Source organism: Lithobates pipiens, unplaced genomic scaffold (genome assembly GCF_037356315.1).
Source record: "Lithobates pipiens isolate NorthernLeopardFrog02 unplaced genomic scaffold, aLitPip1_a1.2 Scaffold_27, whole genome shotgun sequence".
NCBI lineage: Eukaryota > Metazoa > Chordata > Amphibia > Anura > Ranidae > Lithobates > Lithobates pipiens.
This window is the reverse complement of record NW_027507788.1, coordinates 169,129,771-169,155,021: the sequence shown is the minus strand read 5'-3', so window position 1 is coordinate 169,155,021 and position 25,251 is coordinate 169,129,771. Positions and strand designations below refer to the sequence as shown.

The following is a 25,251-nucleotide window of genomic DNA, read 5'->3' as shown; positions in this document are numbered from 1 at the left end:
ATGTGACCTGTGTAATGTCCGTCCGTCCCCGCGGACACCGGAGGAGATGTGATGGGGGGGATATACCCACCTGTATGGGAAGGAGAGGCCGGCCTCTGTGTGCGGTGTATACATGTATGTTGTATACCCCCCTCCCCCCGTATATTCCTATAGAGGTGTACACATAGGAGGTATATATAATCGCATCGGTTATATTACTGTATTCGGTGTATAATGTATACTCCAGGTTTGCCCTGTATATACCCGGGGGGGGGGGGGGGGGATGTATGGTGTCCTGTATACAATGTATCTCTATATACATCTATTTGCAGAGGAGATCACTCAGTGATATAAAGGTTTGTACATAGGTGACCCATCCATCCTGCGCCTGTCCATCCCTGGAGAGGAACTACAACTTCCAGCATGTTGCCCCCTCCCCCCCCCCCTTCAGATCAATGTGTTCCCTGTTATTGGGGTCATAGATCGGGGAAATCCCACATATATGGGGGGAGTCTCAGATCTGGAGATTGGATGGTGTGTGACCGGTGAGAGATCTGATGATGGGGTGCTTAGAATACTGCAGAGATCTTCCAGATAATGTGTGATATATTTTCTCATCTTGTGCTTTGTATATGATCTAATGCTCACCTCTAACATAATGGTGTTATTATGGGATGGCACTGTCCTTGTATGTACCGGTATATAGTGTTCTATGGGGGAGGGGGGCTCATATATTTATTTGGAGGGTCCATAGATAATACGGGCACAGTGTGAGGTCGGCGTGCTCCTGTTATCATTGTATGTGATCTCTATAGGTCTTCTATATAATCCATTCTGTGGATGGTATAAAGTTCTATCCTGTGTGATTTGCTCCTTTTATAGAGCCTGTGATTGGCGCTCGGTCCTCTCTGGCTGATGCCATCATTCCGCTTTGTGTAATAGGTGGATAATGGCGTTGGCTGTGATGATGAGCTCTTCTGTGTATAGCGCAGGTAGCAGACAAGGCACCCCCCCTTCCATACAGCACCATACACCTAGTAATGTCTTCAGGAGCCCAAAGACGGCTCTGAGGAAGGGGCACCGCACACCATTGTCCTGCGTCTTTCCCAGGTCCTCCCTAGGTGGGTACAATGTATCGGCTGCATTCTTTATTCTCCGTGGTGGTCTGTCCAGCCCTGGTATGAAGAAGAAGCATCACCTTCCCATTGTTATGTATTGTATATTGTAGTGGCCCTCTCCTGCCCCCTGCTGGTGAAAACACTTCTGTTGTCCCCCCCCCCCCCCCCTCCCAGGTAGGTGCCCCAGGTGGAGGGTTGGTGGATGTGTATTGTATCTTCTCTGGCCATTCCTGGCTCCTTTTCGCCTCTGTTGCTCCTATTTTTCTTGTGCAAATGGTTGTCACACAAAGGGTTAATCTCCACCCTCCAGTCTCAGGATATCCTTTGGCTATGTTGATGTTCCCCACCCTGGTGCTTGGAGCAAGGCTTACCCCCCCCCCCCCCCCATGTCATTATATGGATGCCTTCCAGTCTACAATCAGTGCCCTGCTACACAGGTGCTGCAAGGGTTAATCCAACCCCAGGGCATTTATTGCAGGGCAGGTTGAGGATATGATGTCCTGCCTGGTGTGTGTGTATGTATGTATGTATAGTTTGTGATAACCTGTAGTTAGACTCTGCTCAGCGGTATAACAGAGATTAAGGTGTATGAGAAGCCGAGACAATCTGTTCCATCTCCATTCAGCTTCCCCGTGGATTACTGCTCGGCGTTAACCCATGCAGTGCCAGCGGCGGTGGTGGTAAGCGGCGGCTCACCTGGGAGATCTCAGGCAGGAACCTTCTCTTCCTCCGCACCAAGCTTCATGGCTTCTCACGATGGGCGCTGTGTGTGGGTTTATTTTCTGTAATGGGCACATCAGTGCCAAGGCTTGCGCAGCAATAAATGGCACTTGTCACCCGTCGGTCTGTGTTGGGCTCTCAGGCTGATCACGTTGGTCAGGTGTTAGTGCGGAGACCACACGGGAGACACATTGCCTTCTGACACTACATTGTGTGTTTTATTATCAACTCCAATAATAAGGAAGACAAATGTTGGCACCACAATACTTCACATGTGGAATCTGTGCTGGATACAAGTTGTCTGAGTTCTCTGGCCGATGGATAGTTGGTTGTGATATTTCAGGTGGGTTGTGCCAACATACAGGTTCTCTTCTCCATTATGTTTGGGGGGGAGGGGGAGAATCATTTTTGCGATCTGATGAGAGGTGTTTGCCCAGGGTACAGGCCCTGTATCTCCAGATGTGGATTGGGGGGGGGGGGGGCGCTCTTCTCAGGGGTTTGTCCTCTTATCCAAACACTCAATGTTGGCTGGTCATTTTTCTTAAGGGCGGGCAGATGGGTTATGAAAGTGTGTTTGTTCTGGGGGGTGTTATACTCTAGAATGTGTGTGGAGAGAGGGGTCTCATAGTCAAAAAGGGGTTTGTGTAAATGTGTGGGGGTTCTGTCAGTCAGAAAAGGGGGCGGGGTATTTTGGCAGTCTGAAAAGGAATATTTGGGGGGGTGGTGGCAGGCATGTACTGGCCATCAGGACTACTGGTTGAAAATGTAGGGGGGGCACTTCTGGTATTTGGAAATGTAGGGGGGCACTTTTGGCAGTGGGAGAGGAATGGTGGGGTTGGATTCTGGCGGTCGGGGGTGGGGGGGGTCCTTCTGGCAGACGGAAACAAATGGGGGGTGGGTTTATTCTGGCAGTCGGAGAGGGTATGGGGGGTGGATTCTGGCAGTCGGAAAGGAATGGGGGTGGGGTGTGGATTCTGGCAGTTAGAAAGGTATGGGGGGTGAGTTGAAATCTGACTGTCGGAAAGGTGTGTGTGAAGGGGGGGGGGGGGGGTTGGAATCTGGCCTTCGGCTTGTATTTCAACTGTTTGTTTTTCCCTTTTCCTTCTGGAGAGATGACCTCTACATTGCTGGCATACTCGGCTCACTCCACACTGTCATTAGAAAATCTGTGGCCACGTAGGGGGTGGCACGGTGTTTGGGGCGCACAGATTAATAAGAGGGGCTCCTTTGGTGGAGAAGAGGTGCAGGCTCTGCGATCCTGGGTTGGATCGGTGGGACGAAGCATTTGTCTGGGTTATCATAAATGGAAGTATTTCCCTCTGCAGATATATTTCCCATCTCCAAAACAATTTGATTCCAGATGACCGAGGACTTTTTCCCCCCTCACAGGCCGGGGTGAAGATTGTCCAGCATGCTGTAACATTTCTGTGATTTGCCCATTCCAGGTTATGTTTGGTTCCCACGTTCCCCCATTGTTTCTGGGAAGACGACTTGTAACTAGGGTGGAGGATTTCATGAGCAAACCCGCTACTGCCTATTCCACGATCAGATTTCTTTTTTTACATAAGCTTGCAAAAATGGGAGAGCGCAGGATAAATATTTAATTACATGCGGAGTATACTTATTTCACACAAACATCTGCAGGCACAGGAAAGATGCATAAGAAGCTGTGGAGGAATATAATTAAAGTACAAGTGAAGGCTCCTGTATGACAGTCTAAACAAATCCCAAATCTGGTTACTGAAGTAAAGAAACTTCCATTACCTCCCTAACAAACAAATGGTCCTTTGTGTCTCACACGCTCCCCCCTCCTAGGCACTGCAGCTCACAGTGGGAGGGATTCAGCAGCAGTGGCAGTGCTGTCCATCCACAAAGCAGTGGGTGGGACTAGGTGTGGCCAGGGCTGATTGGCAAACTGTAGACCTATGAATCTGCAGCGACCATGTCACGCCACCTGAAACCTCATCTCCTCCCATTGCACTGCAAGCAGGCAGTCTACATAAGAGTGACAACTATGCTCTGAATTCGGCAGCAGTGCAGCATTGTTGCCACCCCGTCAAAGGAGGTTGGCTTTCACTGGCAGAATCAAAAGGTATTTTGTGGGACTGGAATAAAGCTGGCCAGAATTTTGCATAAACGTTTATACAAAGAATGTCTTCAGTACATTTTGATAAGGCCATCAAAGGCTCGAGTAATGTCTTTCAACGTTACTAGAAAGTTTAGTTTAACATCTGATTTTGGAATGAATGGCCTTCCTCAAATTAAAACTAAGGATGCTGTTATTTGCTTTAAGTGGAACTACATTCACCTCCGCTAGTGCTGCCGTGTTCTAGAGCTTCCTCATCGGCGGCTCCTCTACTACCAGGTTCTGATCTTTGTCCTTGCCAAGATGACTTGTGTGGGAGTTACTTCACTAATGCCAAAATCGCAAAATGAGTTGCATGTAGGCAGCTAAGAAAATTTATTGCACACGAGATATAGTATGTTTTCTTTCGTATTAAAAAAAAAAAAAATGATATATAAAGTTCCACTTCCAAGGAATACTGTACGTTCCAATAGAATTAAAGTGATTCTAAAGGAACAAATTTACATGTCCTACTTATCTGCTCTGTGTAATAGTTATGCACAGAGCAACCTCAATCCTCCTTCCTTTTTTTTTTTGTTTTTTGTTCCCCTGCTGGTGGTCTTCCTGGCTGAGTGCCCCCAATAGCAAGCCTCTTGTTATGGAGGCACTCGAGCAGGCTAGTTTCCGAGGAACACTACGTGGAGTATGGCCTGGCCCCACCCCTGCTTTCTCCTCAATGGCTTCTGGCTGTGATTGAAAGCTGCAGGAGCCATGCCAGTGGTTTCTGCTGCTGTGTGAGCCAATGAGGGAGGAGACCTGGGAGAGCTGCTGCTCTCGTGCACATCACTGGATTGAGATGGGGCTCGGGTACGTTTTTTATTTTTTTTTATAAGGGGAAGAAACAAAAAACGCCTACCTTTTTTTTAAGAACCACTTTAATCCTGCCTAACCTGTGTAAAATAGATCTGTATACTTGTGTTTTTATTGTTTAAAGCGGAGTTCCACCCAAAAGTCGATGTTTCATTTTAAGCACTCATTACCCCCTGACATGCCACAATTTATTTATTTTTTTGGAGGGGGGGGGGGGGGGGGTGCTGGGGGAGCAGGCCCACTCCCACTTTTGCTCAATCCACCTAGGTGACTTGAGTGGAAATTCTCCTCTTCCTCTCCCTCCCTGCAATCTTCTGGAACACGTTACAGGTCCCAAAAGATTGCCCAGCCAGCTGTGAAGCCGCAAGCTGTCACAGCCGGGTGCCCACACTTCCAATGCCGGAGAGAGGAGGGATGCTGCAGGCACCCGCATTGCTGGGACGTGGGACAGGTGACTGTTTATTAAAAGTCAGCAGCTACTTTTTTTTTTTTTTTCCCTCTTTGTAGCTGCTGACTTTTAATAAACACAAATAAGGCTGGAACTCCGCTTTAAAGCGGAGTTCCACCCTAAAGTGGAACTTGCGCTCATCGGAACCCTCAGGGGGGAGGGGGGTACAGATAGCTGCAGAATGTGCGGGTATTTACGCCACTTTCTGCGGGGACCCCGCTGTCTGCAGGGAAACACACGGATCCCAGAGACAGCAGGGACCATCCTTGTTGCACAGCGTGACTCGCGCATTTGCAGTAGGGAACCGGGAAGTGAAGCTGCAAGGCTTCACTTCCTGATTCCCACACCAAAGATGGCGTCGGCAGCACCCGAGACCCCTATCGACAGATCGACAGATCGGCTTCGGGTGCTGACATCATGGGCGTGCTGGAGGGATAAGTGTCCATATTTTAAAAGTCACCTCCAGTCGTATTTCTGCAGCGCCCGCTCCCCTGTGCCAGTGAGCTGTAGCTGCAAGGGAGAGCCAACAATGGCTTGAGATGGTGGCTCCTGAAATTCTCAGCCATTGTCACCTGCTTCTTTACACAGGGTAGGCAGGACATGTAGAAAGTGGGGGGGGACAGGGAACAATTTTAAGAATAGTTAACATTTAGGTGGCTCTCTTTCAAGGCTTGTTCACACGAGATTGGGTGGGGGTGGTAAAACTCCTGCAGTTGAGCCTCACTTTTACACCCATATACAGATGCTGCAACAGAAATTCTACCCCCTAATGCTTTCAGTGGGTGTGGTGCCTGCTGAACACAACAAGATATGGGTGATGCACACAGTTGTGGCACACTAGAGTGGGATTCAAGGGGTAAAGCAGGAGGTGAGAAGGTGATGTGACTCCTCCTCCTCCTCACCACCTGCCAAATGCTTTCTGAAGAGCGGTCGATCTTGCCCTGGCAGCAAGTCCGTTTTTGGATCTCTTCCTGACGAGTTTTGCTTGGGGTGTCCTCATTTCCTTCATACTTTTCATAAAACTGGGTGTGTATACCTAGTAACGCTCATCCATGGTCCCCCGGAGCTACAATGATGATTGTGATATAGTCTCCAGGGGTCCCCAGGAGCTACAGCCATGTATGGGATTCTTTATTCTCTGTACCAACCTAGGTACACAAACTGCCCCGAACGCTGGCCATTATTTGCAGCTCCTGGATTTCTACTCCTGAATTCTCAGCTCCTCTCCTTCCTCTCTGATTGCAGGTCTCAGCTTGCTGGTACCTTCTCTCTGTTTACATTGGTGGTGGCTGAGCTGTCTGATCCTCCCTATGTACATCAAAAAGACTGACACAAGCTCTTCAATGTATTTATTTTTCCAACAAGTCGGCGCTGGAAGCCATTCTGTGGCTGAACAAATATCCAACCTACTGATTGAATAGGAGCTTATCACATCCTGGAGGTGCGAGAGCGTCGCCTCCTGTTCATAGTAAATCGATTGGCTGCATTCAGCACATGGAATGGTCCATTTTCTGGGATCCTTTTATCAGAACTGATTTCTGGTCACGTTTTTATATTTTTAAATTATTACTGCATAAACTTTCATTGCTTGCATAAAATCTGGGACTTTTAAAGGTAGCAAAGTGTTTCCATGATTGGAGAATGGCATGCTGAAGGGAATGGAATAGCAGATCGATGTGCACAAACTATTCACAGCATAGCAGTAAACCAGTGCATAACGCAGCAGAAAATCAAGCGCAACAGCTTCTGTGGCTCCCCTTGCTGGCAGCAAGTGATAAATGTTGTTCTGCATGTTCTAATTATCCAATACTACCGTACTCTAAAGGGTAACTCTACTTTCATGTATGTGTGTGTGTGTGTGTGTGTGTGTGTGTATGTATGTATGTGTGTGTATATATAAAACATTATTTTTTTTTTTTTAATAAAATTGCGACACAAGTCATTGAATGTTATTAAAAATGACCTTTAATATAATCAGCAGGAGGGGATATCATTCCCCCTCTTTTTCCGTCACTCGCCCAGGTGTCCTGTCCCACCGGGAGGCCCGAGCAACCAGCTGATATGTCCGCCGGCTGGCTGAAGACCTGAACAAAGCTAATGCTTCGGTTGGGTCTCGGATCTAGTAACCCACAGTATTCAAAAACATCAATCTTTTTAACGTTTTTGAATACTTTCAAGTGCAGAGGAGGGGTTTGGGGTCTTGTAGACCCCTGATACCTTTTTAATAAAGAGTACCTGTCACTGCCTATTACTGTCAGTAGAGATGTTTACAATCCTTGTGACAGCAATAACAGTGATTAAAAAAAAAAAATTTAATGTACAGATTATCGGCTATTGGCCTGAGAGGTGGCCGAATTATTGGTATCGTATCGCACCCCCCCCCCCCCCCCCCAAAAATGTGGTAGATCCCTAATTCTGTACACAGAATGTGTACAGAACGCCCCCCCCCAGAAACATCATATCCTGCTTGTGTGATTGGCTCACTGATATATTTCCCCCCCCCCAAGTCTGCACTAAGATACAAATCAGATTTGGCATCCTTTGCAACAAAAATGTTATTTTTGGTGAGATACTTCCAATAGGAAATCGTGTCTTAAGGGATTCAGACCCTGCCACTTTCCTCATTAGAGCTCTGATTCTGCAGCAGCCGATTGATAATTATGAAACCATTAAGCCCCATACACACTATCAGTTTTTATGCTGAGTTTTTCCTTCAGATTTACCAAAACCATATAATATGAGGTCAAACCTTAGGAGTTTCAATTTGTATGCAATCAGGCAGGCCCTTGCACTACATGGTTTTGGTAAATCTGAAGGAAAAACTCAGCAGAAAAACTGATAGTGTGTATGGGGCTTTAGACTCACTCCGCACAGAGGAATACACAGGGATTCCTTCAGAATAACAAAAGGTAGGAATCTGCAACAAAATTTGTTAAAATCTTTGCAATGTACATCAATCACCCAGAAGGGGGATGTATGTTTGTTTATTTATTTTTCTCAAAAAAGTGGAGTTATACTTTAATTACAGGCTTCATATTATAAGACCGGACAGTGCTGCAAAGTTTATTCTTTGATGTTGTGATTCTTTCCTCTGAAATAACATTGGAAGTATATAGATGGCTCTGGGCTTATCATATTTTGTATTTCTACAACCGTATTCTAAGGATGTTGGTACTGGTTATTTCAAGGCTTGACAAGTTTGTTTAAATTTTAGTCGGCTAAAAAAAAAAAATATATATAGAATACAGAATTTCTGCGATTCCTCCTGCAATCTCAAAACGCACTACAATTTGTAAAATGCAGGTTCATGTGTCACTTTCAATGGCACCTAAAATGCTGTGCGGTTTTGCCGTGATCGTCATGCAGTAATCAATTCTGCCGTGATCCCAAGACGCCCAGATGTGGATGGAGCCTGAGCCCTGGTTTACACATAGGCAATTCTGAATGTGTTGTCAAACGCACAGGTTTGCGTGACAGGCTAGATATTGTGCAATCCACATGCATTGGGTTTTGAGTGCCATTATGAAAAGGGTGCTGAGTGGGTTTGTAGAGGTGCATTCCAGACTTGCAAGTCATTGAGTGGCATGCAGAGATAAAAGTTCACATAGCATTACCATTGACTGGTGTTTTTGCGCTGAAGTGAATGGGAGGTAGTTGCGGAGAGGGGGAGACAAAATCGCACCTATGCTGAAATCGCACAAACTGGAATGCAATTGTGATTTCAGTGCACTTAGGTGTGAACCCAGGCGCCAGGGCGCAATTTCTAGTCACCATGGCGACCTAGCGCCTATGATTTGTCCAGCCCTAGGTTATCTGGTTACCAGGCTAGCAGTTTTCACATAGCAGAGGATTCTCAATTGCAATGGACCCAACATTGAAGCTCCTCATCCCAGTTTGTTCCAGTATAGGGTCATGTAGGACATCCGAAGAGGAAGTCTGCGCATCTCAAGGTCCAGAAATGCCCCCTTCACCAGGGCTCAAGATGAAAAAACCTGGTGTATGGACTGTGCTGACATTATACTAGTAAAAATACACGTGGAAGGTTGTGTGGTCATAATCGGAATCAATCGGTTTAGTGTGTATGGCCCGACATCCCTTCTATGCATACGAGGTTAGAGAAGTATGGGACTTTACAGGTGCACTTCCATATAAATGCATAATCCACAGTTAAAAATCAGATTGTTTTTATGATATTTTCATTTAATATAAAAAAATGTATATAATACATTTTGTGTGTGTGTGTGTGTGTGTGTGGGGACACGTTTAGTGATGTTAAATTGCTGTATCCACGTTTTTTATATTTCTACATGTTTCACTGTGCAGCTTCTTCAGGGGAAAAACTTGGAATTTCATCTCAATGATCGAGCGTGTTTAGTTAGGTTATGGCCTAAAGATGGAGGAGTAAGGTCCAATGGTCCCATGCAATCAACCAACCAATTGCCCAAGTGTGCCAGATCTCCCGTAGGGTGGGGGGATGGGTAGATGAAAAAAACACAACTAAAAAGCATGTGACTTGAGAACTTCCTTTTTGGGTAAAACAAACTGAAACTAGTAGCCCAGAGATGCATCAGTTGTCTGGCCAAGTGGTAGCCAACTCTGTAGTTCTACCTCCATTTCATGCTCCATCCGTGGGTCAAAAGACTCCTAAGGGAGGGGCAGTCAGGGCTCTAAATGGTCACATCTATCAGATGGAGGTAAGTAGGTCTCTGTGGAGGAGGAGGGTGGGTTAGGTTAGGTCCGTGGTAAGGGTGGACTTTGTTTTATGTGCACTTATCCTTCAAGGAATAGAGCTGTTTCACCCGTCTGGCCCCAGCCAGGATTTTAGGTTGTCTGGTTTAGAAAATTTTTATACTGAGCAAAATTTTATTGTTGCGTTCTGATTGCTGAGGAGGCGGCAGCGGCGGGCAGTGTTATATCGTGCATGCCGAGTTCTTTCATATTCTTGTGCTGTTCTTGTCTAGTGAGGTCTGGGCCTGGGGCTGTTCCTTCACTGATGGCGCGCACTTTCCTCTATCTTGTGGTGGGATTGCGACATCCGCAGATCAGATCTCCGATAAAATCCTTACCGTTGGTCACGTTGGATAAAGCTCATCCTCTCCGACTGGTAAATGGAGGGGAACCATTGTCAGTAATGGTGCATAATATCCTCTCATCATCCCCTGGCTGCTCCGTCTCTCCCGCACTGCCGCTAATGGCTTCTGCCTTCCATGGCGTTGAGAGGGTGTCGCATTGAGAAGCTCTGAAATGATCCACTCTTAATGTCAACTGGAAAAGCGTACCATATGTTGAACATCACTTCTAGAGACAATTGCTTTGGACGGCGTTTTAACGCTTTCAGTGGTTGGTGCATTTCTATTGCCAGTGGCGGTGTATGCAAATGAGATGAGCCCACTGCATTGTGGGAAGTAAGTCGGATTAAAGGGTTAGTCCAGCTTGTAGGGCTTGACAAATTTGCTTAGAATCTAGGAGCCAGCTAAAAAAAAAAAGTTGGGTGACAGTTTCCTAAATCGGCGGCCCAGCGCCCAGACCTGCATGTCTAATAAGAATTGCTCATGCCAGGTGCCAAGCTAAAAAAAAATCTAACTTTTTGTTATAAGATTTTACAAACAAGTAATTTTTTTTTCTCCTTTTACTGATGTGTGCTTGTGAGGCTGGCGCTGATGGGCGTCATAGGAAAGGCTGACCAATTTTATTAAAATATTTTTTTTTTTTTTTTACCCTTAACCTCAGCTGTCAAGCTGGGAAGATGTCGCAGGTAGGCGAGCAGTGAGCAAGCTGCGCTCCTCACGGAACCGCCCAGCAGTAGAGCTGCACAATTAATTGTTAAAAAATCGCTTTTTACCCTCTGATGTCTGATACGCAGAAAATCTGCACAAAAATTCTGTTTTGCAGTGGTATATGGCAATCAATGTGTTTATTACAAATCATGTGACCGGTGGCTCTACAAGTGATTTGAGATTGAAAGGTCTTTTATTGGACCGCCATGTTGACAGACTGCGCTTTTGCGCACATCGGTGGTGGGGAGAGCGTGATGTAGACAAAGAGATTTTTACCTCCTCATTTGGGCATTTCCTAAAAAAGGAAGCCGGATCTTCTGTGTTTTGACTTTTCTACAAAGCAGAAACTTTGTGGCCGGTGTTCTGCCCAATTGAGTCCGACCATCGATATGTGTCCGTTCCGTACTGCGCATGCGCAGTACGGAGCAGACGAAGCTTCGGAAAATCTCCGAAGCTGAACGGCGCCTGCGCCGTGAGTGGAGGAGGTAGCCCCACTATCCAAGCGGACATAGGGTTTAGAATTTTAGAGGGCCCCTCGCGGGCGAGCTTCGCTCGCCACGCTTCGGGCTCGGCCTCGCTGCGCTCGGCTCTTTTTTATTCTAACTCTATGTCCACTTGGATAGTGGGGATAGAACCTGGACTCACGGCGCAGGCGCCGTTCGTCCTCGGCAATTTTCGGAATCTGTGCTCCTGTGTACTGCGCATGCGCAGTACGCAGAGGACAGCATCTGATGGAGGACCCTATTTTACAAGACACCGGCAATGGGAAGGTCCTTACCTTAACCCTTCACTGGGTTTGGCACGGTCCCTTTAGGTGACAATGATGACCCAGCGAGGTGAATAAAGGATCCAACGACGGGGACTTCACTTTCATTATAACATGCAGAGATTTTCCTGCTTGCTGATAAATACTTGTGTGATGGGGCTTCTCAATGGAAAACAGATGGACCCTGATCCAGAAAAAACGGAAAAATACCACCTTTTTCAGCTTTGGATTGAGGAGGACATTTGTTTAAACCTTCACCTTTTTTGGGTAGCGGTGAGAGGTGTCCCATTTCTTGTCCTCAAGACCTAACCAGAAATCTCTCCAAATTGCGGGAATTTCCTCCTTGGATAGTTGGAACTGGTGTCCCCATTGGAAGATTTCTCCCTCCGTTCCTGTTCTAGTGACAATTGTAACATGTATTGGGGGGTTTTTGACCTCTTCATGTTCTCTCCCACTGATAGTGCTTATCGGGGTAAATTTCTGAATCTCCTCATTGGGAACACTGACGGAAGTAAAAACATAATACTTTTATTTTATTTTTTTCGCAAGTTCTTGTATAGCGCCATCAATTTACGCAGCTGTTTACATATCTATTGTTCATTCACATCAGTTCCTGCCCTCGAGCTTACAATCTGAAGGTCCCTAACACGCATACTAGGGCCAATTGACCTACCGGCATGTCTTTGGCGTGTGGGTGGAAACACACGCAAGCAAAAGGAGAAAATGCAAACTCCAGGCAGGTAGTGCTATAGTTGGGATTCGAACCAGCGACCCTAGTGCTGCTAGACGGATGTGCTAACCACTTATGCTGGCCATAGACGGTTTGAATCTTGTTTGAGATTCGAACAGTGTATAGGCAGGCTGAATTTAACAAGTTTGATTGATCAATGAACTTGAATAGAACCAGCCTACCAGGTTTTTACTTGCAATTATTGCTGTTGGCCGGTATAGCTGCTAGCAGTAATGTCTTCTACCAGCGGGAATGGCTTCCAGTGACCATGGCAGGAGGAATTCTTGCATCATCAGGATCTGTGTTGATGGGGGAATCGAGCGCGTTTCTTTCCTGCAACCTGTGATTGCAACAAAGAGACATTCGCACCTTGTAAGGCCAGCCTTAGCCACTGTTGCATGACAGTGGGCACCACACCCACCATTCCCAGGAAGACATCTGTCTGTGGATACCATTACTCAGGTACTGGCTGCTTGCTGAAATCAGAACTGTAATCAACAGTCAACCTGGGCTCAGAGGATGTGGATTGAATGAGTCTGAGAATTGGACAGGAAATCTAGTGGACAAAAAAAGAGGAAATCTTTTAATTTAAAAATGAATGGTTTCGTTGTTCTATGAGCTTTTCATTTTTTTTTTTCTCCGGTTTTGACTGGCACTCGGCTTCAGGAATCAGCAACTCCTTTCTATTGCTAATGACTGCTCTTGAATGATGGAAACCTTAAACTCCCCTCTAATGTTGATGTGCCCCCACCCCCCCAGCTCAGATTTTTGTATGCAAACTCCCCCAAACCGTTCTGACACCACCTTGCCTTATCTGGTTGCTGCCATGTTTACACTCACCTCACACAATACGCTCTGTCCTGAGGTGGGCAAATCCTATTATCCTCCCTGGGGTGGGTCACTTCCTTTGCAGCACCCCTGTGGCCCTGTGTGACCAGGTCTACTGGAAGCCTTAATAGCCATTGATGGTGATTTACAGGCAGCCACCTCATTGTCCTGGAGGTCTCTCCCAGGCATTCTCTCTTCACAAAGTGTAAGGTTATCCGTTTCCATTCATTCAGCCCATTTACATTTGAATTAAGGTATTTAGCTCCCATAGGATGGTGTGAATGATTAGAATCAGTGGACATTTCTTACCAGGTCTGATGGAATGTTGGTACAGGCATATGAACTTTAATGGCATCCTAGTCTTAGTCCGTAGGGTTCAATATTGAGTTGGCTCACCCTTTGCAGCTAGAACAGCTTCAGCTCTTCTGGGAAGGCTGTCCACAAAGTTTCGGAGTGTGTCTATTTGAATGTTTGACCATTCTTCCAGAAGAGCATTTGTGAGGTCAGTCACTGATGTTGGACAAGAAGGCCTGGCTCACAGTCTCCACTCTAATAAATCCCAAAACATTTTTTGGGTTGAGGTCAGGACTCTGTGCAGTCAAGTTCCTCCATCCCAACCTCGCTCATCCATGTCTTTATGGACCTTGCTTCATGCACTGGTGCGTAGTCATGTTGAAACTGGAAGGGGCCATCCCCAAACTGTTCCCACAAAGTTGGGAGCATCAAATTGTCTAAAATGTCTTGGTATGACGACGTCTTAAGAGTTCCCTTCACTGGAACTAAGGGGCCAAGCCCGACCCCTGCAAAACCACCCCCACACCATAATACCCCCCCCCCCCCCCCCCCCCAAAATGATTATTTCCAGTGCACAAAGTAAGGTCCATAAAGACATGGACGAGTGAGTTTGGGGTAGAGGAACTTGACTGGCCTGCAGAGTCCTGATCGAATGCCTTTTGCGATGAACTAGAGCAGAGACTGCGAGCCAGGCTTTCTCATCCAGATCAGTGCCTGACCTCACAAATGCTCCTCTGGAAGAATAGTCAAACATTCCCATAGACGCACTCCCAAACCTTGTGGACGGCCTTCCCAGAAGAGCTGAAGCTGTTATAGCTGTAAAGGGTGGGCCAACTCAATATTGATCCCTACAGACTAAGACTGGGACACCATTAAAGTTAATGTGCGTGTAAAGGCAGGTGTCCCAATAATTTTGCTTATATAGTGCAATGTGTATTTAAATTGTGATGTGTTTGGGATAATGGTCTCATTTTATTTATCTTTCAATTTTTTTTTTTCTATTTATTTTTCTTTTTGTGGTTTTGTGATCATTTGTGGGAGGATGAGTGAAGAAATGGTCATTGGTGACCTGCTTTCACATTTAAAGACTATAGTGGCGTTGTGACCAGCATCGGTTGAAGCTGCCTCTGTATGAGGTCACTCTTAGAAGTGTGATTTCCTCATACTGATGGAATGAGTGGAAACGTCTCCTTCCTGTTGTGTTTTGGGCGATCGGCTCTTCCTGCTTAATGGATTAGTGACGCAGTGGCGTGTTGGCGGTCTCTCCGCTGGAATGTGGACTTTGCTCGCCATTTACACTTTGCTCCACCCTCTACCTGGCTGAGATCTGGGTGGAAACAACTGGTTTGCACTGATTACAGATTTGTTTTCTTCTCTATGATTGAGCCTAATCCTTAAAGCAGAACTGAACTATCTGAGCACCACAAAACGGCATCTCAATAAATTTTTAATATTCAAAGCAAACTTGTTCACCCATCTATGTCTCCAAGCTTTATTTTGTTGAGAAATCACTTTGAAAAACATCCCTCTAGCTGTGGCCATCTTGCGTAAGGGCAATAAATGTATGTAGCCTTAACCTCCTGGAATCTGTCTGCCCTTGGTGCAGACAAGAGAGTGTGATTAGCTGAGAAAATGAAGACCCCTGAGATGTTCGACCTTTATATTGGCCTAGGCCAGAAACCAGCAACTGAAGGGGGGGGGGAGACATACCTTCCTATCAATTTACTAATTGCGACTGCATAAAGATTAAAAATAACGTTGATTGGGAGAATTTTGAGTTCCGCATTAGTCTGGCCATACATAGATTTCATCTGTAGGATGAACAGAAAGATCTAACCAATTCCTCCATCCATGCTACACTACACATGAATCTCCCACAGCCGCCATTGTATTTTGACGGCTGACCTGCCCGCTGTCCAAGTACCCAACAATGGTGGTATCTCATTGAAGGCAAGCAATGTTTGCCTGACCGTTTTTCCTCCTAACTCCTTTTGATTTTTCAATGGCGGGAGGTGTGAATTTTTGCCGGTTCATCACTAACTGAATGACATTCACGCCATGTAGGGGCAGCTTCATTATTTCTGACTTCCACCTAAATCAAGCAAAACTGGTCAGGTTGGTAAAGGAGGAAATTGGGCCTTGTTAGCCTTTTATCTGAGCTGCTACAGATGGAGGGCGTTTACTTTTGTATTTTGATCCAATTATGATGAATTGTATTCAACGTGACACTCAGGTGAGGGTTGGGCCGCTTTATTGGTGCACCTTGGTGGGCTTCACTATCTCTGATGTTTTTCTTGGCTGATCAGGAAGTGGCAACCAGCACATGGTATCTGTAGCAGGTCATTAAATGATCGAAGTTCTTTGTTCTGTGGAAAATTTGTCCGTTCTGATTTATGTATCGTTTTCATTCGTTACGTTGTTTAAACTTTCCAAAATACACTTTGGTTTTAAAAAAAAAAAAATGACCCCAACAAACTACAAATTCACTCCCTTTCTATCTCTTACTACCCCCATTGGCCTATCTTTTTTTTATTCAGGCTCTCTACCCACCTTCAGTCTATCATGAACCCTGCTGCCTTACTCCTCCATCTTGCCAGCCACTTGGTGTCTACCACCGCCAAGTGCCCAACAAACAAAATTTAGAACACCAACAAGCTACAAGACCATCCACAAATCTGCCCTGAGCTACGTCGCCAACCTTGTCTCGGAATAATACCCAAACCGTCTTCTCTACTCCTCCTGTTCTCTAGTTCCCTCATGACCTCTTCCCATGCTCACCTCCAGGACTTATCAAGATCCTCTGGAACTCCAAACCTGTCCAACCTGCTCCTATTCTGTCCACATTTACATGTCCCTAAAAACGAATCTCTTCGGGGAGGCCTATCCCACGTCCACCTGACTTTTACTTTCTCCATCCTCTCATCCCATCAGTTATTACCGTTTTGACCGCTACAGGGCGGCTCTTCAGTTCTGGGAGGGCATCCATGGACTTCGACCCAGAACTGGGCCCCCCCGGGGTATGGTCAGCTTATCTGTGTATTCTCCCTTAATATTGTAAGACGCAGCATGAACTTTTGCTACATAGATCCTGTGTAATAGAATTGTCATGTTCAATATGAATTGTCATTGGGTGTAATTGCATTGATGTGTTTTCAGTTGACCCGATAAGACTCGACCCATCGTCCAGCATTGGACAGTTTTCTCCCTGTCTCTTCTCCTTCTCCTTGTGCACCCGCAGAAGGCCGGCTCTGCCTAATGAATTAGTCTAATTGATGAAGTCTCTGATCCAGTTTATGGCGGTGGACGGGAATGGCCCCTCCTTAGGACAAGGTGGGGAGGGGGTGGACATCGGCCTAGCCGGGGAATGATTTAAAGTGCAATTCGACCCAAAACCGATTTTAGTGTTTGAATGCTGAACATCTAATCAAGCTAACTGGCTCTCTTCTCTCTGGGGACCCAGGATGGAGAGATCTTTCCTTGTCTGTGCCTCCGCCAGGGGTTCCCGCTCTCCCTGCGGAGCTTCTCCATCTATTTTCATAATGTGTAGCCGAGAGAACATCCTACAGGGATGGAGGTGATGGTGTCCCCACTTGGGGCAGCAAAAGATATTGGAGGCCAGTCCGTCTCAGCCCAGCAGACTTCACCTGTAACTGAAATTAATATTTGAGCCCCCATTTTGCCATTTGTTTATCATGCAGCAATGCGTGCTGCACTTGGTGTTACTAAACCCACAACAGTACAATCAGTCTGTATATGCAGTAAAGCATGCTTGTTATACTCGATTTAGAGCCTTAGGGGTTAATCCTTTGCATTGTAGAAAAAGGCAGATCCTCCCCTTCTTCCACTGTCCCCAATCCATCTGCTGATAGAACAGAGCTTTGGGGTTACTCTGCACATGCTCACTTTGGTGTGTGTGTGTGTGTGTGTGTGTGTGTTTGTTTTTTTTTCTTTTTTTTTTCTTGGGCAGATGCATGTGATCAGCACTGCCCAGACAGAGGGGCAGGGTTCCTGCAGCCTCATAGGACAATCGAGTGAGAATGAATTCTCCTTCTACAAGCTTTAACCAGACACCGATAAAAGTCACATAACTCCTATAGCAGTTTTATATGTACTTAAACAATTTCCGTGTACTGTGGGAGACTAGATATAGTGAATGTGCAGGGTCCTGGATTTAGGTAATCTTTAACATAGAAAAAATATATCTGACACTTTCAGGAGAATGTTCACCTTCTAATGGATATTTCTAGATTGCTACCCTGTAGATTGAAGGCAGAGCCTTGGCCACAGCTGAGCAATAGGCATTTTTCCAGAGGAGGCAGCCCCTTGTGCCCCTCATGACCGGTGTACTAGCTGGGGGTGGTTGTCCTCCCTGGATCGGTGTACTAGCTGGGGGTGGTTGTCCTCCCTGGATCGGTGTACTAGCTGGGGGTGGTTGTCCTCCCTGGATCGGTGTACTAGCTGGGGGTGGTTGTCCTCCCTGGATCGGTGTACTAGCTGGGGGTGGTTGTCCTCCCTGGATCGGTGTACTAGCTGGGGGTGGTTGTCCTCCCTGGATCGGTGTACTAGCTGGGGGTGGTTGTCCTCCCTGGATCTGTGTACTAGCTGGGGGTGGTTGTCCTCCCTGGATCGGTGTACTAGCTGGGGGTGGTTGTCCTCCCTGGATCGGTGTACTAGCTGGGGGTGGTTGTCCTCCCTGGATCGGTGTACTAGCTGGGGGTGGTTGTCCTCCCTGGATCGGTGTACTAGCTGGGGGTGGTTGTCCTCCCTGGATCGGTGTACTAGCTGGGGGTGGTTGTCCTCCCTGGATCGGTGTACTAGCTGGGGGTGGTTGTCCTCCCTGGATCGGTGTACTAGCTGGGGGTGGTTGTCCTCCCTGGATCGGTGTACTAGCTGGGGGTGGTTGTCCTCCCTGGATCTGTGTACTAGCTGGGGGTGGTTGTCCTCCCTGGATCGGTGTACTAGCTGGGGGTGGTTGTCCTCCCTGGATCGGTGTACTAGCTGGGGGTGGTTGTCCTCCCTGGATCGGTGTACTAGCTGGGGGTGGTTGTCCTCCCTGGATCGGTGTACTAGCTGGGGGTGGTTGTCCTCCCTGGATCGTGTACTAGCTGGGGGTGGTTGTCCTCCCTGGATCGGTGTACTAGCTGGGGGTGGTTGTCCTCCCTGGATCGGTGTACTAGCTGGGGGTGGTTGTCCTCCCTGCACCGGTGTACTAGCTGGGGGTGGTTGTCCTCCCTGGATCGGTGTACTAGCTGGGGGTGGTTGTCCTCCCTGCACCGGTGTACTAGCTGGGGGTGGTTGTCCTCCCTGCACCGGTGTACTAGCTGGGGGTGGTTGTCTTCCCTGCACCGGTGTACTAGCTGGGGGTGGTTGTCTTCCCTGCACCGGTGTACTAGCTGGGGGTGGTTGTCCTCCCTGCACCGGTGTACTAGCTGGGGGTGGTTGTCCTCCCTGGAGCCATCCGCTAGTTAGTACTAGGGAGCGTTTTCTGAGATCTGATAAATCATTGGCCTGAGCGGTGGGGTTTTTATTTTTGGATCATTTTATGGCCGCTCTTTTCCGCATGTCAGGACCTCATTTCTGGCCTCTGTTTGCTTAGCAGATCTGGAGAGAGAGCAAGCTCAGCGATTCTATTCAAAGGAAATGGAGCTGACAATTCTCCATCCTGTCCAACCAGAGCCCCGGGCTAAATTCACTCTGAGTCACTATTAAGAGACCTGCCATATAGCGTCTCCCCTGGCACTGCTGCACTGAACGGCCATCACCATTAAAAAGCCAAGAAAGTGTTTTTTCTTTCCCTGTGCTGAAGTACTGCTCAAAGGGAATTCTGGTTTTGCTTGGTGTCCCTCAGTGTAATCCAACAAATAGCAATCGTCCAATGACTCCCACTGCTGCCTCTGTGTCCTGCAGGGAGGGGGAGAGAGACCAACACTGCTGCAGATGGGCACAGGGCTGGATTGGAGGGGGAGGGGGGTTGCTTTTTTTTGAATGCCATAAGGTAAAAAAAAAGCTTGTGCTGTTTATATCATAATCTTAATATTACATTCCAAAAGGCATATACCTGCTGTTTGAGTCCTTGTTCTTCTAACAGCAATTGTAATTGTAGCAAAACCATTTTCTTCTGCAGGATCTAATGTGGCAGGTAGTCTGACCCCCCGCGTCTGTTGGCTTTTTTCTTTCTTTTTTTTTTTTTTTTTTCTTCTCTGGATCAGTGTGATTGGGGTCTTCTCTATGTGGGATTTGTGTGGTTGACAGTTTTTTTTTTTTTTTTTTTCTCCTCTGTGCAGTCAGGGTGATTGGCGGCCTTCCTTCTCTGTGCGGTCAGGGTGGTTGGCGGCCTTCCTTCTCTGTGCGGTCAGGGTGGTTGGCGGCCTTCCTTCTCTGTGCGGTCAGGGTGGTTGGCGGCCTTCCTTCTCTGTGCGGTCAGGGTGGTTGGCGGCCTCCCTTCTCTGTGCGGTCAGGGTGGTTGGCGGCCTCCCTTCTCTGTGCGGTCAGGGTGGTTGGCGGCCTTCCTTCTCTGTGCGGTCAGGGTGGTTGGCGGCCTCCCTTCTCTGTGCGGTCAGGGTGGTTGACGGCCTTCCTTCCTCTGTGCGGGATCCCTGTGGTCTGACCCCCCCCCCCCCCCGGGTCTGTTGGCTTTTTTCTTTCTTTTTTTTTTTTTTTTTTTTTTTTTCTTCTCTGGATCAGTGTGATTGGGGTCTTCTCTATGTGGGATTTGTGTGGTTGACAGTTTTTTTTTTTTTTTTTTTTCTCCTCTGTGCAGTCAGGGTGATTGGCGGCCTTCCTTCTCTGTGCAGTCAGGGTGGTTGGCGGCCTTCCTTCTCTGTGCGGTCAGGGTGGTTGGCGGCCTTCCTTCTCTGTGCGGTCAGGGTGGTTGGCGGCCTTCCTTCTCTGTGCGGTCAGGGTGGTTGGCGGCCTTCCTTCCTCTGTGCGGGATCCCTGTGGTCGGCAATTTTTATCCAACATGAGGCAGTGGGTGTTTTCTGCACAAGTCAGGCAAATTCTCTCACCTGGAGACGGCTGTTATAAGGAGCAAGAAGTCACCTTGGAGATTTGGTGTAATTGGCGGCGCACACCTGCGTCCCTCACTAATGAACATAAGCCGATTTTAAACCTCCAGCAAGCTGTGTGATGAGAGATATGGCTCTTACCAAGTTCAGTTGTTTCTCTTGTTGGTATCTCTGATTTCCTAGCAAGACAACCTGCTGATTTTTCTGTTCTCTTCTGCAATAGGGAAAGGGGTGAGAATAGAGTGAGACGCAGGGGGGGGCGCTCAATAAACATGCATTTTTAATGTGTATGTTCTAGAGAACTTGGCTTGAGAGGCCGAGGCTCTCAAACTATTGCAAACAGGTTGTTTTCTGTTCAGCCTACAGAAGAAATCGATCTCCCACTGCGGCTGTTGAATTCTGGCTCTGCTAGCTGTCAAAATACCTGGACCAGCGGCTGCATCTGACTGGGTGCAGCTGCTGTGCGGCTGACAGTTCTTCCATTTGGCTCCTTTGCGTTTTTCAATTGAAGGATGCTGGGTGGGAAGCTGCCCACAAAGCCACCCACTGAGCAAGTTTCGGCCTTTCATCATCCTTTGGCCAACATTTGAGAAGTGTATGGCCAGCCTAAAACTCTGCTCATGTTGGCCCCGTGGTCTTTGCTCATGGTATTGTGGGAGAGGGGGTCACTGTTACACTTGATGCGTCCTTCTTCCTTTTTTTTTTTTTTTTTTTTTTTCCCTTCTCTTCCAACTCCCAACACCTGAAACATGTTAGGATGAAAGAAATGTGTGTTCTAGTAAATATTAATTGATTCTCAGTGCTAGAACACCTACACTTAAAGACCTTCAGTCATTTTTTTATTTTTATTTTTTCTTACTTTTCCGGCCCAGTTTGCGCTAGTGCGATTTGAGAACCTTGTGAGTCCAGTCTGGGTTCCCGCATCGCACCTGAATCATACAATGGTTCACACTGAGATCTGCAAATTGCTGCGGGTGTCAATGTAACGTTAACACCCACAGATCGGATCCCAATGCCAACTGTGAAATGGTGCAGGAATCGGATCGCATAGGTGTGAACACCCATGCAATCTGATTCCAGTGTGGACCAAAAAAGGGCCCTGCAGCAATTTGGTGCTAAGGCGATGCCATTTCAGCCATACAGTTTGTATGGCTGAAGTTACATTGCACAGACGAATCACATGCCATGTCTAGCATTGCACTAGTGTGAACCCAGCCTAAATCCTAATAAATCTTCTTCCCTTGTGTTTAACTTTGAATAGTAAAACATTTTTTATTTCTGCCAGTAAATACCTTTTTATTACAGCCCACTTTCTGTTTGTCTGGTCATTAGCCTAGGCTTATGACATGCACAACTCTCATGAGTTTGTCAGGGTGGGTGGAGGGGGGGGGGGCTGAGTCAGAGGGCCAATGAGAGCTGCAGAGCTGGAGGTGGGAGTGTCATGGTCTGGGGCTGCGTGAGTGCTGGCGGTGTTCTGACGAGAGAGGTGCCCCCCCATCGGATAGTGTCTGCCCTATACTGCGCTTGCTCAAAGACGCCGAAAGTCTCCGAAGATGAACAGCTGATTATCAGCTCTATGCAGTGCGTGCGCACTTAATAGTACATTTTGTTACATGCTCCCAATGTTGTAAGACAGCACTTTGTAAGAGGGCCCCTCACTGGCTCGCTTCGCTTACCACACTTTTGGGCACGGCCTCGCTGCGTTTAGCATATTTATATTCTAACTCTATGTCCAGTTGGATGGTGGGGCTTGAACCTGGACTCTGTGCACAGGTGCCGGTGATGGACTGGTCAAGCATGACTCCAGACCTAAACCCTATTGAGCATCTGTGGGGTATCCTCAAACGGAAGGTGGAGGAGCGTAAGGTCTCTAACATTCACCAGCTCTGTGATGTCGTCATGGAGGAGTGGAAGAGGACTCCAGTGGTAACCTGTGAAGCTCTGGTGAACTCCATGCCCAAGAGGGTTAAGGCAGTGCTGGAAAATGGTGCCCACACAAAATATTGACACTTTGGGCCCAATTTGGACATTTTCACTTAGGGGTGTACTCACTTTTGTTGCCAGCAGTTTAGACATTAATGGCTGTGTGTTGAGTTATTTTGAGGGGACAGCAAATGTACACTGTTATACAAGCTGTACACTCACTACTTTACATTGTAGACAAGTGTCATTTCTTCAGTGTTGTCACATGAAGAGAGAGAATAAAATATTTACAAAAATCTGAGGGGTGTACTGACTTTTGTGAGATACTGTACATAAAAGTAGTATTTTTCTGAACGCATGCACAGGAAACACTTTGTTTTTGGTTTAGCTGAGAGATCCAGTGAGAGGATCCATGCGTTTCCAGTCGTTTGTGCACAATGAATTGTCGGGGTGGTGGGGGATATTGTTATTCTAATGATTCCACCCCCACCCTATTCAGCCTCAGGTCAATGGATAAAGCTCCTTTGGGGACTTGTTAGCAGTTTTCACATTCATTATCTGATTTGGTTGTATAGAAATGGAGAGGTCAGAAGTGTCTGCTGGGAACTTCATCTTCAATAGCCGGCTGCAGCACAGGAATGTCCTAATAAAGATGTCAAAACCCTGGAAGGGATCATCGCTTGTCACCCTTCTGGCTGCAGCTCACGTGCAGCTTCCAGCGGCCCCTCCTGCGTTTATGGCAGTGTGCTCTGCGTCTGCTTTAGGACTAATTGATCCCGTTCTGTTGTGGATAAGTGCATTGTTGCAATGCATGAAAGGGAGAGCGGCTCCATTCATTTCAAATGACATCCTAATGCACTTAGTGCACCGCAGTACACCAAGACACGCAGAGGTCAACCATCTTGCATCATGGTAAGCTGCATTTTAAAAAGAAAAAAAAAAATGGTGGTGCGTTGGCAGCCCGTTCACAATAAAAAGGTTGCCTTGGTCATCACACTGCTACTCCTAAATTTGGTGTTTTTGGGGCTTTTGGCGCCTCTATAATAGCCTATGAGTCCATGCGCTTATACTCGGGCAAATGCTCCAATACTAAAACTGATACCTTCCAGTATGGGTTCACACATGTGTGCGGGGTCAGTTTCAGTGCGATTTTATAAAAAGTCCGGTGCGTTTTTCGATCAGCAGTTCTGGTGCACATTTTGAATATGCAGGACATTGAAATCGCACCTGACTCTTTATTATCACACTGCAGCCTGCCCCGCATATGCGAACCGGCTCAATAGAAGGCCATTTTGGGTCACATGTCATGCGAATTGGATGAGGTTCAAAACGCATCCAATTTGCATACATCTGAATCGGGGCTTTAACTGTCACCTTAAGTAATACGCTTTCATTCGTCTAAAAAAAAATATTGCATGACTCTAAAAATAGGTATCGGTAATTGGTATTGGTGTGTACGTGAGAAAAAGTAACAGCACTCATACTCTGGAATCGGCGCATCCTTACAATTAAAGTGGTTGTATACCCAAAATATGAACTTTACCTACAGGTAAGCCTTATTATAGGCTTACCTGTAGGTAAAAGTGAATATCTCCTAAACCTGTACGGTTTAGGAGATATTCCCTTTGCATGCAGCTGCTGATGTCAGCAGTGCAGACGCTACCGGATCTTGCCGGGAAGAAAACTACTGTGCGCACACGTGGGAGTGACTTCATCGCGGCTTCGGTCACTCACAGCGCCGGTGCCGCAAACCAGGTAGACACACCGAGGGCAAAATGTCTGCTCCCTTGGCCTGAACAGAGTGTGATACCGATGCCTTGTTCTAAGGTAAGTATTTCATAATGAGCTAGTATGTGCTGTATATTAGCAAATTTATGCCTTTGCCTTACAGGTGTGTGTGTGTGTGTGTGTGGGTTTTTTTTTTTTTTTTTTTTTGTGCTGCAGGTATACAACCTCTAGAAGTAAACTGCAAATGTGCCTGAATGCATTTTGAAAAAATGACGCTTAGATGCTTTTTTAGGCTCGATTCACATCTATGCATGTTGCTTTTGAGCGTTTCTGCTGTTCTTTCTGCAATTTTTTTTTGCCAAGGTTTGTAGATTGCCTTCTGTGCGCTTTTATTTTTATTTTTTTGCATTTGGGGGGTAATTTGTTGGCCAAATGTGCAGTAAAAAACGAACTACATGCTTTTCTGCAGCTTCTCCATTGAACGAAACAAAAGCACGGTTTTGCGTTTTTTAAAGTCCCTGACCCTTTCCAAAACGCAGAGGCACAAAAATACATTGATGTAAAGGTGGTCCATACGAGTTCTTGTTAAAAATGTCCTGCGTTTCTGCAAAAAGCATGAAACCACGCATTGGTGTGAATGGAGCCTTAAAGGGGTTGTAAAGGTTCGTGGTTTTTTTTTTTTTTTCACCTTCATGCATCCTATGAATTAAGGTGAAAAAACATCCAACAATACCGCCCCCCCATTTTACTTACCTGAGCTTGCTGCTCTTCTGTGCTAGCCCCCGATGTCTTCTTCTTCAGCCTGGCCGTTGATTGGCTAGAGGGGATGGATTAAAAGCAGAGCAGCCATTGGCTCGCGCTGCTCTCAATCACGTCCAATGACGCAGTGCGCCGGGAGACGGGGCAGAGTGATACAGTGAGCGGCTATAGCTGCCGGCTGTATGACGGAAGCGCACCCGCAAGAACTAACCACCATGCGAGAGAGCTCACATGAAGGT

General features: G+C 46.9%; 1 protein-coding gene across 7 annotated transcripts in view; it reads left to right on the top strand.

The window, feature by feature from the left end:
- Positions 1–25,251, top strand: part of APLP2 (amyloid beta precursor like protein 2) — a 105,575-nt gene that overhangs the window by 179 nt on the left and 80,145 nt on the right. The window lies entirely within an intron of this gene.